The 15469-nt window shown below is 44.6% G+C and overlaps 1 pseudogene; it reads right to left on the reverse strand.

Annotated features, from left to right (window-relative positions):
- Positions 1–584: 584 nt before the first annotated feature.
- LOC142840398 (alpha-ketoglutarate dehydrogenase component 4 pseudogene) lies at positions 585–9962 on the reverse strand (annotated as a pseudogene).
- Positions 9963–15469: the final 5507 nt, after the last annotated feature.

Consider the following 15469-nt stretch of genomic DNA (forward strand, 5'->3'; position numbering starts at 1 on the left):
TGCCCTGCTCTTTCTCTGAGAATGCCCTGCCAACCTCGAAGTTCACTTGTGAAGTGTCAGCCTTCACTTGGTCTAAGAGACCTGGGACCCCCCTCCACTCCAGCCTGCTTTCTTTACATGGCAGCCCCGTGCAAAAGGTAGGGAGGATACTATGATCTTCTGCTTGAAGACTCTAGAATTGGGGTGCAAGAGCAGGTGACCGAAAAGTGGTCCGTGCGAGCTATTGAACATTGAGGAACTATATCTTACCAAGGGTGCCACAAGCTAGCTGGCGCAGAAAACAGAGACAGCACGGAATGGGGGCGGGGCTGCTGCGTGCACACAGCTCTGCCCCATCAAGGTTGCTTTCCTCCGCAGGCCACCCTAGAAGCTCTCTGGACATGGCCTTTGGTACCTTGCCTCTTGGATTTTAGCTATTGTCAAGAAGGTCCCTAAGTGATATAGGTATGAATAATTTGCATTGATATGGACTTTGCTTCAGTGATTTAAATTTAAGGCCAATTTTGTTATATGTATATATATTTCTGATATTGATTAAGGTATTGTGATTGTGTAGTTCATTTAAAAATGTAATGTACATTGTAAAGATAATCCTTTTGTCTGGCGACAAACAGCAGCCACAGCGGTCATTCTGGACCTCCACGCTGGATGAAGTCCATTTCTTCTTGAGATATAGGTTTCCTTCTGTACTTGTGAGGTAATGTTTTTAGTGTAGTGTCTGGCGAACCCGGATGCATCAGCAGATCTGGGGATGTGCTTCCTTTAGAATGCTGTGAAATTACAGAGGAGTGAGAGGGTAGCCCAGCAGATCTCAAAAGGTCTGAGGCACTGGGTTTAGGATTGTCTCTTCTGTCAGGGAACCTTATTAATGGAGTATGTGGCTTCACTACCTGCACGACCCTGCTGGCGGAAGCCATCTTGCCAGACAAAAGGATTATCTTTACAATAAAGGACTTCCAAAATGTCAAATGAAAATTGTATATTAAGCAACCTTAATAAATATTCTGCAAAAAGAACGAAGTATAGAAACTCTAGATGGCCACTTGTATCTCCTCAATGTATCTTGGTCAGCTTCTCTAGCAAGCTGGCCTGCATACCTATTAAAGTCACAGTTTTACAAAAAAAAAAAAAAAAAAAAAAAAAAAAAAATGTAATGTACATAGGTTGTTAATGGATAATCGTCGATAATAGTCAAGCTTGTAGTCAGTCTGGGGCTGCTGCAATACCTCAGAAAAACCAAGCAGAGTGTAATGGACGTGGGATCGCCACATAGTCCAGTGGCACAGATGAAAGTTGCAAGGCCCTAGGTCATTTTACTTTAATGCCCCCTTCATTCATCAATAATATTAGCATGCACTTTATAACTGCATTGTTACAAAGTAAGTGTTATCCAGCCAGCATCAATCGTTCTGCCTTGATTATTCCTACATGATTTTTTCCCGATATTCGTATAAATTAACACTAAAACATTCTTGTGCTGGACCGTGCTCAGTGGTGATTTTACCTGGCAAAGCTCACCCAGAGGCTATGCATGAGTAAGGAGTTGCTGCTTGGTGGGCAGAAGGGCATACACCAGGACAGCTACATGTCTGTCTCCACACTCTGGGGACAGGAAGCACATGGGCTCTTTCAGCATTCTCTGCATCCCTCACCACAGTATAGACACTCCTTCTCATTTCTCCCTTCTAAGTCTTAACCAGACCCCACTCTCTTTCGGTTCCAAGATCAGACAAGAGTAGGCATGTCCTGAGTAGTCTCCTCATTTCTCAACTGTAGTCCAGAGGCTGTGCAAGCAGATTCCTGTCAGGGCCTCTCGCTGTCTCCAGTGATCTTGGGCAAGCTTCTTGCTGTCAGCTGAGAGCGATTTATGGCACCTGAGTGGGAAGGGATGAAGCAAGGCATGAGGAAGCTTCAGGGAGAACCCTATGGCTCTCACCTTTCTCCCTTCTGAGGGGTCGGGGAAAAGCTGCATCCAACCTGAGGCTGGTCTCCTTCCAATTACCTTCAGGGCCAGGGGACATCTGAATTGGTGGCGGTTTCAGGCTGTCCATGGACTGGGACACACTGTCCAGGTCGTTGAAAAACAGAAACACAAACAAGTACAGGAAACGGCTGTGTCCTGGCCTGTGACAGCTTTATGAGGAGGGGAACGGGGAAGATGGCAGAGTGTGAGGTGGAAGTTGGGGGGTGAAAAGAAGTTGTGCTGACAAAGGTTTCAGGGCTCAGGGAAAGAGGGTGGCATCTCAGAAACTAAAGAAGAAAAACCGAACAGCACTCTCCAGTATGGTTAACGTAACCTCCCCACCCGTTTTCTCATTAGATAATTGCAGTCCCTTTTAATCCTCATCTTAGAACCAGGCTCCAGAGACAGCGCGAAAACAAAGCCTGCCTTTTATACTTAGTTATATTTGGTTAGTGGTGAAGCTGTATTTGGACAAATACTGTCTGGATGACTTCAAAGTATTGGGTAGGTGGGAAATTAGTCAACGATGAAGCAACAGGACTGAGGGTGGGTGAGACAGAAATGCCTTTTCTCTTGTTTTCACCCATCTTGGGAGTCAGATCCATCTCTGTACTACCTGTAAAAACACACCTGACTTGTTTCCAAAAGGTGAGCGGCATCACAGCAGCTAACATTTAATGCCTACAATATGCCAAGCACTGCCTCATTTACAAACCTTTTTTTATGATGCTTGGCACTGTGCTGAGAACCTAATCTGCATGGGCTCATCTACCTTTTGCAGCAGTTCTGTTACTAGTGACCCTGTTTCGTAGCTGAGAAAAGCGGAAACCCAGAGAAGTGAAGAAACCCTCCTTAGGTCAGTTGCAGGGGTAGCAAATGAGGAAGCCCGGATTTGATGATTGGTCTGGCAAGGTCCAAAGACAAAGAAAGATTAGGATCGTGCAGGATGGCGAGTATTAGAAACAGGAGGAAAATACAGCAGAAAGTAGAACACAGTCGTAAAATTATCAGCAATGACCCACGCACGGTAGAGACACCAGGGAGCGGGCATGTTTAGAAGATGACAGGAATTCAGCAGAAAGAGCTGGAATAGAGGAGGCATTACACGGTAACACTGAAAGAGAGCTAGCAGAGCGAGTCAAACTGAAGAGGACAGAGGCAGTCTTGTGAAGATGAGAGAGAAGCCACATAAATAAGAAATGAATGAAAACCTATCAATTGTCTCATGAAAATCAATTCAGAATGATCATATGAAAGCAGTGCCATGAGTTACAAGGATAAACAGATTGCTAACTAAATTAAAACAGGAAGTGATACTTGAGTAGACTGTGAATATTAACAAAGAGATTGGAACTATGAAAAAAACAAATTCTTGAACTAAAGAATAACTGATCTAAAAAAGTTATATAGAGCTTACACATCAAACTTGATAGGCAGAAGAGAGCAAATAGAGACCGTGGAAACAGTTCATTTGAATTTATCCAGAATGGAGGGGCTTATGGGATACCATAGAGTGAACCAATGTACACATCATAGAAATCAAGAAATAAAAGGAAGAGAAAGAAGGGGGCAAAAAGAGTATATAAAGAATTAATGCTCAAAACTTGCCAAATGTAGATGGGAATGTTGGCATTCAGATTCATGAAATAGAAAAAAAACTATATTTAGATACACTAATGCTATATCTTTTTCATGCAGATAGATTTAAATTTTATAATTTGGCAATTTTATGCATGTATATAATATATTCTGTTCACAATCTACACGCTCTTACCCCTCCCATTCCTGCCACCATCAGCAAAATGCCCCTGCTACTTCCATGTCCTTTTTTATTTGGTTTTTAGAGTTCAAAGACAAAGAATGTGAAAGCATTAAAGGGGAGCACTCACCTTCTAGGGTGGGGAGGAATGGGGTGTACAAAGTCCTGAAAGAAAAACACAGTCAATCCACAGCTCCAGCGCCAGCAGAACTGTCCTCTCCAAGTACGTGAATGATAAGGACATTCCTTCATCAACCAAAACCAAAGGAGATTGTCTCCACTTGTCAGATTTGCAAGAAATGCTAAAGGGAGTTCTTGAACTTGAAACAAGAAGCTGCTAGACAGCAAAATGAAAGCATAGAGAACTGTCAAATTCCATAAAGATTAATATAGAGACGAGCGCAGCCCACTCCCAGGCTGTAATAGCACTGGGGAAGTCATCTGTTAACTACAGAATGGAAGCTTAAAAACAAAACATTAAGAAATTTGCAACTATAGCCACGTATTAATGAGCACACAATGCAAAGGATAGCCATTCTGACATTGATAGTTTAAGAATACAGTAGAAGAGGGAATGAGGAGGGAAGAAGAACGATATGACAGAAAACAACAGGCGATACTAAATCTTTAACTGTCAGTCACTGTCTTGAATGAAAATGCATGGAATTCCTAATCAACAAACTTGAGCTAAGTAAATGGATCAAATAAGGCAATACCTAACTATATTTTACTTACAAGGAACTCATTCTATGTTTAAGTATGCATACAATCTGACCGTAAATTATGGAATAAGTTATTTCATGAACATAGTAAGCCATAAAGCAGGGGTAAGTATATTGGATAAAATAAGCTTTAAGTAACAAAAGGCCACAAAAGACAAAGGGCATGATATGAAGATAAAAAAGTCAATTCTCCAAACACATATAATAATTGTTTGTATTTAACATCAAAGCACTGAAATATAGGAAGCAAACTTTCACAGACTTTGGGAAGAAATAGCAGCACATAAAAGTACATTTCAGCAGCCACTTTCAGCAGCAGCAGCAGCAGAACTTAGGTAGGAGGAGAAGACAGAACTGGATGCTGGGAGAAGGACAGAGTCAGAGAAACGCCGTGGATCTGCCACCAGAGATAGATGTGCTGAGACTTTGCAGGTAGACCATGACCTCGTGGTGATACACAGATTAATAGAGATGGGTTAAATTAAGATGTGACAGTTAGCCAATGAGAAACCAGAGCTAATGAGCCAAGCAGTGAGTGATTTGATTAATTCAGTGTTTGTGTGATTATTACTGGATGTAAGCTAACCAGGCGGTAGGGAACCAACAGGCGGCCTCCCTCCTCCTACACACACATGCTGATGGTGTTCATGTGGAAGGCAGGGGACAGCTTTATGGTGTCAGTTCTCTTCTCCTACTTTTATGTGTGTTTGGGGGCTCAAGCTCAATCATTAAGGCTTTCATCATGAGGCAGCTAGTGCCTCTACTGCTCAGCCACCTGGCTGGCCTAACCTCATGCTCTCCAATAACCAACAGGCCAAAGAAAAGATCAGAGGAGAAATTAGGAAAATGCGAAATGAAAAAGAAAATACAATATGGAAAACTTACAGGATACAATTAAAGCAGTAGTGCAGCAGTAAAAACAATAATCTCTCCTTCCCTCCTTTCCTCCATCCCTTCTTCCCACCTGTAACATGAGGGCCAGGTTGTTGGGGTTTCTGTCCTGCCCTGTTCTCACAGCCAACAAGGTCCCAAAGAAAATCACAGAAGTCTACATAAGTTATAAAACTGATTGGCACATTAGCTCAGGCTTCTTATTAGCTCTTATAGCTTATATTAACCCATTATTCTTATTTATGTTAGCCACATGGCTCAGTACCTTTTTCAGCCGGGAAGGTCACATCCTGCTTCTTCCGTGGTCTGGGCAGGACTGGAAGGAATGAGCTTCCTCTTCCTAGAACTCTCCTGTTCTCATGGCCCACCTGTACTTCCAGTCTGGTTGACCTGCCTATACTTCCTTCCTGGCCAATCAGCATTTATTTAAAACATGATTGACAGAATACAGACAATTCTCCCACACCACCCACCCCTCTCTCAGTTTAGGTGATGCTTGGGATTGAACTCAGGACTCCTTACACACTAGGTAAGCATGCTACAGATGAATTATTTCCCCAGTCCTTTAATAACAACAAAATGGAGACATGTGTGCTCTAAGTTGAAATTTAAGTTGTAGGCTACAGCAGGGTTTTAAATGTGTGGTTTTTCTGTTTCAATTTCCCAAGCAACTGGAGTTACATGCCTGTGCCACAGTGACTGACTCAATAGAGATCTTGGGAGGGAACCTGTGGCAGATTCTTTACATATCATGCATTAAGCCCCAGGTGTCATTCCCAGCAACACACACACACACACACACACACACACACACATACACCTGCATGCTTGTGCACATGCACACATACAAGCTTGTTAGGAAAACAATAGTGAAAAAAGATTAACAAAACTGAAGAAATACAACATTAATAGACATACTAACATGTAAAGGGGAAATCTCGAGGTATAGGTCCCCTCCACCCTACACAAAAAACTGCAGGCTACTAAGGTATGCCGAGAGTGGGAGAAATAGCTATCTAAGGGCTAGGCCTCCCCCAGTTGATTATTCGATAGCAGCTGCTCAGTCCTGAAAAAAGAAACATTATATGGATTGAGTTGTATTTTTATGTTCATGCATATATGTTTATGGACACACACACATATCACAAAGGAAAAAAGGCTTTCTGTGGATGCAGTTATCCACGTTGTGCACCAGCCATAAATTGGAGAGGGTGTGGGGGGACTCGGAAGGACGTAGAGAGAGGAAAGGGAAGGTAAGAAATGATGTAATTATATTTTAATTTCGAAAGTTAAATAAATAATTTTTTCATGACAAAAATTCAATTTCTTTAACTGGTAAAAATTCTCAAAAGGTTAGGAATAAAATGTACTTCATTATAATAAAGGTCACATACAACAAGCCCACAGCTGTCATCACGTTCAGTGAAAACTGAAAACTTTCTCTAAATTATGGAACAGGGCAAAGGGACATACCCTCATGACTTCCAGTCAACATACGACTGGCAGCTATAGCCAGAACAATTAGGCAAGCAAACAAAAGAAATGACATTCAAATTGTAAAGGAAGAAATAAAATCGCCTCTGCTCACACTTGACATGATCTTATATATAGAAAACATCAAAAACCCCTTCAAACAAAAAATAGTAGAACTGATAAACAAATTAATTTTCAGAAGAAAATGTCAACATACAGGATTCAGTTCTATTTCTGTAGACTAACAATGAACTATCAAAAGGTAAATAATGAAAACCTAATTTAAAGTACCATCAAATATAACAAAGCATTTGGAAGCGAACAAATACATTCCCCCACTGAAAGCTGCACTAAACTGATGAAGGTAATTAGCGAAGACACAAATGGAAAGATACTCCTTGCCCAAGGACTGGAAGACTTAATGCTATTAAATTATTCATACTAACCAAAGCAGTCTAAAGGGCCTGGAGAGATGGCTCGGCAGTTAAAAGCACTTGCTGTGCAATCATGAGGACCAAAATTAGATCCCAGCACCCACATAGCAATCCAGCATCCAGTACAAATACCTGTAACCCCACTGCTCACTGCTGTAGATTGAATGGGCAATGTTCCCTCCAGAATTCAGGCTGAAACTTCATCCTCAGTGCGAGAATGCTAAGAGGTGGTACCCTTGAGTTTAAGGGCTCTATCCTCATGAAGGAACAGATCTTTATAAAAAGTGGTGGGACTTGAATATGTAAGGCATGTTCTTTTGCCTCTCCATCCTTTCTGCTACTTGAGAACACAAGTCTGGAGGATGAAGCAAGTAGGTGCTTTCTAGGAAGTAGAGATCAGTTCTCAGCAGCCACTGACCCTGCTTAGGCCTTGCCCTTGAACTTCCAAACCTTCAGAAATGTGAGAAATAAATTTCTATTACTTGTGAATTATTCACTGTGGTATTCTGTTACAATAGCACAGATACTTGCTAAGTCCTTTTCTCTTTTTTTTGAAAAAATATTATTTATATTATTGCTATTTGAACTTAATGAGAAACTTTATAATCCATGATTTGAATAATGTGCTGAGAAAGTTTTAAATTATTTTTTCCTTTTATTGAAAATAGATTTTTTTTCACATAACAATCCTGATTATGGTTCCCCTTTCTGTGTACCTCCCAGTTCCTCCCCACCTTTCCTCCCAGCAGGCTGCGCTCTTTTCTGTTTCTCATTAGAAAATAAGGAAGCTCCTAAGGGATGATAATAAATTAAAATAAATAAGACAAAGCAAAAACCAACACATCAGAACTGAACAAAACAAACAGAAGGAAATCAGCCCAAGAGAAGGCACAAGAAGCAGAGACCTACTCGTTCATACACTCAGGAATCCCATAGAAACACTAACTGGGAGCCATAATATATACACAGAGGACCTGGTGCAGACCCGTGCAGGCTCTGTGAGTGCTGCGTCAGTGAGTTCATATGAGCTTTGATCAATTTGATTTAGAGGGCATGATTTTCTTGGTGTCATCCATCCCCTTTGGCTCTTATTCTTTTTGCCTCTTCTGTGGAATTTCCTGCGCTCTGAGGGGAGGGATTTGAATAAGAAGATATCATCCCATTTAGGGCTGAGTGGTCCAAGGTCTCTCACTTTCTGCACAACGTCTGGCTGTGGGTCTTTCTGTATTTTTCCCATCTGCTGCAGGAGGAAGCCTCTCTGACGATGGCTGAATGAGGCTCTGGTCTATGAGGATAGCAGCATATCATCAGGAGTCATTTTATTGCTATGATTTTTGATTTTATCTTGCTTTGTTAAGAACAGCAGTATTTGGTTTCTCTCTAGGTCCCTAGGCTATCTAGTCTCAGGTTCTTGGTCACCCAAGTAGTGTCCGGTATGGGTTCCATTTCGAGGAGTGGGCCTTAAGTCAAATCAGATATTGGTTGGTTGCTCCCATAGATTTGTGCCATCCCGGGCTTGGTCCCAGTCCCATTCCAGTCTCCTCACTTGACAACTGTGTGCTGGCATGGCGGCGGGACTGTGGTTTTGGCCTTTGTCCAACCTGAAACCTTAAAAGGATGGGGTCCCATGAAACCCACAGTCGACAATTAATTTCTTCCTAATGGAGCTTCAAGCATTCTCTTTTATGAAGCATTTGATGGCTTCCCATTAGAGGGAATTTGCTGGAAAGCCTGGCTGGTTGCATGACGGCCCTGAAATGAGGAACTGCGAAGATGTGTCTGGACTTGAATGAAAAGCAAATAGCGATTCTTGTTCCAGTGCATTAGCCTCCTTTCCTTGCCACAATGAAGTGTAGAGTCAAGTTATAGGGCGGCACCCCTCCGCCAGGCTATTTCTATAGGCAAGGCTGGCACACATATACTCGGTGTAAGCTGAACAAAATCCCACAGGCATACAGCAGAGATCTGGGCTGTTCCAAATGCCCATAAAAAGGACTCCATGGTTCCCTCATATGCTTGGAAGCAGGCACATGCAGTAACACACACACACACACACAGAGAGAGAGAGAGAGAGAGAGAGAGAGAGAGAGAGAGAGAGAGCGCACATGGCATTTTGACCTGACTGCTTTGATGCATCCATTTAGACACAAGGAACATTGTGTTCTGACGGCTTTGAAGAGATGGCTTTCACACAAAGAGATTTTTATAAGGCCTAAAATTAAACCATTAAAGTTTCAGCTTCAAAACGAGCATTATTATCCAGCACTATTTGAAAAGGACATTCCCATCTCGCCACTTAACCTCACTCTGTTGATGACCTTCGCCCTGATAGGGCTTGATAGAGGAACTGAGGAATCCATAGGCCTGTTTGGAGCTGCCAGAAGAGTACAGCACCTGACCATAAAAATAAGGCCATCTGGCGAATGTTCAGTGTTGACGGCAGCATGATCCCCCAAAGAGTTCTTGGTGTGACAACGTGCTGGGATATGCTTGTGCAAGGATATGCATGCCACACCAACATGTGTTCACACAGCATCCCAGAGAACCCCCTGGCACTGAGGCACGCGCGGACACACAGGCCCATTGACCTTCACCGTCTGGTTGACTAGAGGAGTGACCTTGGCTCCTGGGAGCTGCAAAGACTCGCCCTCTGCTGGAGTCTCGCCGAGAGGAGGGCACGGAGTCCTGCGGTAAGGGCAGTGGTGCAGCTCTAACAGCATCACATGCAGCAGGAAGACCTGTCTGCCTAGTCGGTGCTGGGGCTGACTGTGCTCAGAGCCCAGAAGCAGGAAGGAGAGCTAGTGTCACAACTTGGGGGCCCGGGCACTCGCCACTCTGTGGCCCTCATCCAGAGATGAATCCAAGGGTCATCAGTGTCACAAATAGAAACAAAGGAACATATATGTGGCAAGGTAATAGACCCTGTGGCCCTGCCCTGCATATCTGGTGCAGGGACTTTCTTTCCTTGGATCCTTGTCCTATAGGGAAAGAGGTAACCTGTTGGGGTAGGAGGCTTGGCTCTGAACTCAGCTCTGCAGGGTGTTGACTGCTGGAGCAAGAGCAGGACGCGGGACAGCAGTCCCCAGTCCGCGATGATCCCGACCTGCCTTCTAAACAGGAATACCGGGCCTAGGGGTGGGGCGGGTATTCTCTTCTTCCTAAGAATAGGCTGATCAGATATGTGGAGAGGGTACATGTTTTTCTGAGCTCAAGACCCTCCTCCAGCCTCTCTCCTTCACAGGTACCCAGCAGCACCCACAGGCCAAGCTGCCCTGCAGCTGGGGAAATGAGTCTTCTGTGCATCCTGAAACACACAGAGGCATTGTACTGGTTCAGCTGGAATCTTTGCTCCTTCTTGGGGGAGTGTAACACTGCCCCCGACTACTTACTGAAGGGACTTTTCAACTCTTGATTGACCATTGGCCTTTTCTGTTTCATCTTTTCAGAGATGTTGGTAGCTCCTCTTCAGCGGTCTGCTATAGCCTGTGAACCATACGGGAGCCAGGTACTCACAGAACTGCCATATTGTCTGAAACCCGAGGGACAGTTCTGAGGCTCTGGATGGAACAGTCATGAGTCTGTCCCCAGTGTTGCATCCAGAGTGGGAAAAGCCTAGTTCTGTGAGACCACAGGATAGCAAAGATGCAGAAGTCAGAAGATGCCTCTCAGGCCTCCTTCCTGCCCCTACTGATGATTACCAGTGGGCCGTATCTGAAGGCATTTGCTGTACCTCCGATTGATGAGCTCCCACCAAAAAAGGAGGGAGGAGACAGAGAGAAAGAGAGCAAGCGAGCGAAAGAGAGAGAGAGAGAGAGAGAGAGAGAGAGAGAGAGAGAGAGAGAAGAGAAGAGAGGAGATAGATATATAGGGAAAGAGAGAGAGACAAGAGAGACAGAGAAGAGAGTGGGAGAGGGAGAGAGAGAGAAGGGGGAAGAGAGAGGGGGGAGAGAGAAGAGAGAGATAGGGAGAGAGAGAAAGAGAGAGAGAACAAGAGAGCAAACGAGAGAGAGACAGAGAGACAGAGAGAGATGGGGAGAGAGGGAGAGGGAGAGAGAGATGGAGAGAGAGAGAGAGATGGAGAGAGAGAGAGAGAGAGAGAGAGAGAGAGAGAGAGAGAGAGAGAGAGAACACCCCCATCCTCAGGCAGATCGGCCCCTCTATTTGTCTTTTACAGCTCTCGCTGTCAGGAAATTCATCCTGATGTCTTAACCAAAGTGTCCATGTGATCAATTGCACATCTGGGAAGCATTCCTCACTGCCACCCTCATCTCCAATACAAATTAAGTCAGGCTCCTCTTGTGGGGCCTTGAGGAGAGATTGGGGGGGTTAAGTAAACACAGAATGGAAAATGAGATCTCTGTGAGGATTCCTAGATGGGGTAGCTTTAAGGTAAGAGCTGGGGGATCTGGCATGGTTTATACTATGACACCTCCTCATGAGGTGTTGGTCATGGAGGTCTCAGAGGCACCCCCGCCAAAACAATACAAATTATTGTCATTCTTCTTAGTTGCCCAATACTACTAGATTATAAGACCCTATTATTGAAGACATCATACACTTTGGTATTTTACAAAGGGCAGAAGACCAAAAGGAGACGACGATAAGGAGGACCCACAACCTTGTTGTATGTTTAACCAATGATCTCTCTTTAGTAAGAAACATCCATGAAAGAAGCCTTGGCAATTAGAAGATAATGGCAACCCTGCAAAAGGAAAGTAACCGCTCTAGAAATACTTTCCATGCGCAGGGTTATGAGTCAAACAGCTGAACTGCCAGGTGCACTCATAACTGTTCTAGAAAGGGGTGACGGTGCTAGCTAGATTTGATTTGAGTAATAGGGTCAGAACCACCTGCCAAACTCAAAGTTGAACCACTCCTGAAAGTTGGAGCTTGAAGCCATCTGGGCCCAAGTCTCTGGGAGGCGATTATCTCTGATTCTGTGTCCCAGTTCTGTTGGGCCGCTCTCCTTATTGTAATCACAGGAAACTGAGACCCTGAGGACAGAAGCCCCAGCCCACAGCCACCCACTAAGACAGGGGGAAGGCTTTCCAGAGCCCCTCCAGCTTCAAGACTGTTTTCTGCTCTGCCAGGAAATAAAAAGGAAAAAAAAAGGTGTGGGGAGGGGGAGGGTTCTGTCTTTTGATGGAAAGGTGTGGGTAGAGAGGTGGAAATTTCTATTTGCTATGAGTGTGTCATTGTCACATGGCTGCCTGCAATTGCCCAGCAGGATAGGAGGTCAGGTGCTGTTGGTTTTATCTTTATAGACTTATCTCCTGAAGCCAGAGGCAGCAGAGCAAGGTAGTGATAGAACCAGAAGCTGATCCCCTGATTCTCAGTCCCAAAACTGCTAATTCAGCAAAGGTCTTAGGTCTTGGAGGAAATGGGTGGCTTGGCATATGCCCCGGGAGATTCAGAATAACAGAACGCATAGGACAAGCAAACAGGAAGAAGGGGATTCGTTAGGAGGGATTGGCTTGTGTGATGTCAGAGGCTGTGACGACTCCAGTTCTATAGTTGCCATCTGGAAGCCTAGGCTAGGTGAGTTCCCATCCTAGGGCGAAGGACTGAGACCTAGGAGAGCCATCTGACTCAGTACCCAAGAAAAACTCACATTTCTGTTCACGTTCAAAGGCTGGAGAAGACTAATGGCGAGCTTCACAGTCTAGCTGGAAGCATCTTCCTTGTCTCAGGGGCCTGCTGGTTGGTCAGGCTTTCTCCTGGTTGAATGAGGCTAGTCCGTTACTCAGTTTACTAATCCATATTAATCTCATTCAAAACTACTTTCCCCCACACTCTAGAATACACTGGACTAAGTGTATGGAACCTCACAGCTCAGCTGTGTCACTGCTGAGAGCTTCTGGAGAGAGACTGGAGGAGCCCATTTATGGGATAGAGAATAGGGATCCATTTTTCAGTCCATAGGTCCGGGGCCCGGGAACAACTAAGGGACTGAGGTTTTAAAGCCAGGAGTTCAACGTGTTGGTCAGCATGGAACAGAGTGGCCACAAGCAGCTCCTAGAGTGGCTGGGTTAGCCAATGATAAAGAGTGGGTAGGTAAGATTCCCCACGATCCCCAGTGGTCCCAAATGGCATGGTCCTTCTGACCTTTGCAGCTTGGTGAGGATCAGGGAGGATGAAAGAATCACAGGCTTTCCTTGAAGGTCAGCATTTCTCTGAGATGCAGCTTGCGAGATTGAGGGGGAAAAATACAATGTTGTCTTCCAATGCCAAGACAGTGAAGACTCGCTCAGGACACGTGGCGTGTCAGAGACAGGAGCTTTGGATTCTGGCCCTAGCTCTTGCACTCATTGGATATCTGTGGATAAATTGCTAGGCTTCCAGAGCTTTAGCTGACAAATGGAATTGCTAAGCTCTGACCTGTTTCCTCCCAGGTTATGGTGAAACTGACAGAAGATGCATATGAGAAAAGCCTTTGATCTCAACATCCATCCGGATGCTTAGCAAATATACAGCTGTCCAAGTTAGGGGGCTGGTGGGCATGAGGCAGAGCCCAGGTAATTGCAACCATCAGCAATGTCAGGAAAACACTGGATCCGTGGTCCTTAAGCCTGACACCATATCAGAATCACCCTGGGAGCTCTGAAACCTCCATGTGTCCAGTGACCTCAGTCTCTGGGGGTGGCACCCAGACATCTATATTAAAAACGATTCATCCATCATTGGAGAAGTTGAAACAGCAGCATCTTGCATTCAAGGCCAGCTTGAACCGCATATTGAGGACTTGTCTTAGAAACACAATGAAGAGAGGAAGGAAGAAAGAAAGGAACAGGGGGAGGGAGGGAAGGAGAGAGTGAAGGAGAAAGGAAGGGAGGGAGGGAGGGAAAAAGGGAGAGAGGGAGGAAGGAAGGGAGGGAGGGAGGGAGGGAGGGAGGGAGGGAGGGAGGGAGGAAGGAAGGAAGGAAAGAAGGAAGGAAGGAAAGGAGGGAGGGAGGAAGTTCCAAGCGATTCTAATTTTCAGGCAGGGATAAGAGTTATTCCCCTAAATTCCCGGACATATAGATTGCTGCTGCTGCTGAGAGAACACCAGCAGCTGAGATGGGAAAGCCTCTGGGAGAAGGCAGTGTTGAAGGGAAGGCTGCATGAGGCTTAGAGTCAACCCATCGCCAGTCGTATTTCCCACTTGCTAGTACCATGCGCGTGCCTACATCACCGCCCCTTTCTAGAACCACCAGTTTTATTTTTTTAACCTATGCTAATTGTAAAAGCTCATGGGATTCATTGTGACACTTTCATACATGTGCTCTGATCATATCACCCCCTCATTACTGTCCTCACCCCCTTCCCACTGATCTTCTTCCTCCCTTCCTCCTCCCAAACAGTATCCCTTGTATTTCCACTACTCTTTTTATGACTTAGATTCTCATGTAAAAGAAAACATGAGACATCTGTCTTCCCAAGTCTGCAGTATTTTGTTTATATTATGATCTCTAATCCCATCTATTTCACCTGTAAAGTGACATAATTCTGTTCTTTAGAGCTGAATAAAGTTCTCTCTCCCCTTCTGCTCTTTCTCATCCCCCCCCCCCACATCTTAGTGTGTTCGATATCTTGGACACTGTGAATAACTCACAATAAACACAGATAACCAGGTATATAATAGGGTAACTAACTCTGGCAACTGGTTTAGGGTCCTTTCTTCCTTCCTACACACACATGCACACACACACACACACACACATGCACACACACACACACACACATGCACACACACACACACATGCACACACACACACACACACCTCCAACAATCAGAGCCATCAAGTCCTTTTTTTTTTCAAAAATTCGTTTTAATTCTTACTTTGTATGCATGTGCAATATTGGAGGCATATAGAGGTCGGAGGCCAGCTTTGTGGATCGGTGCTCTCCTTCCACTTTTACTGCATGCGGGGGATCCAACCTAAGATTTCAGGCTTGTCTGGAAAGTGCCTTTATCTGCTGGGCATCTCACTGTAAAACCTTCAAGTTGTAAAAGGTTCAGTAGTGCATGAACCGGGAAGATGATAATTGACAGCACTCTTGGCCCTTCAGACATCCAGCATTTACTCTGAAAAGCACCTTAGTCTGGCACATCAAAGTCTAAATGAAGCATCAGATCAACCTGAAAGGCTTGTTTCTCTGAGGAGACAATTCTTTTTCGCTGCTGACAATCCCTCTAACCCTTAGGGAGGGGACAGCATGTAGCCTGTACGTCTAACTTACTCCCTTA

Source organism: Microtus pennsylvanicus, chromosome X (genome assembly GCF_037038515.1).
Source record: "Microtus pennsylvanicus isolate mMicPen1 chromosome X, mMicPen1.hap1, whole genome shotgun sequence".
Classification (NCBI taxonomy): domain Eukaryota; kingdom Metazoa; phylum Chordata; class Mammalia; order Rodentia; family Cricetidae; genus Microtus; species Microtus pennsylvanicus.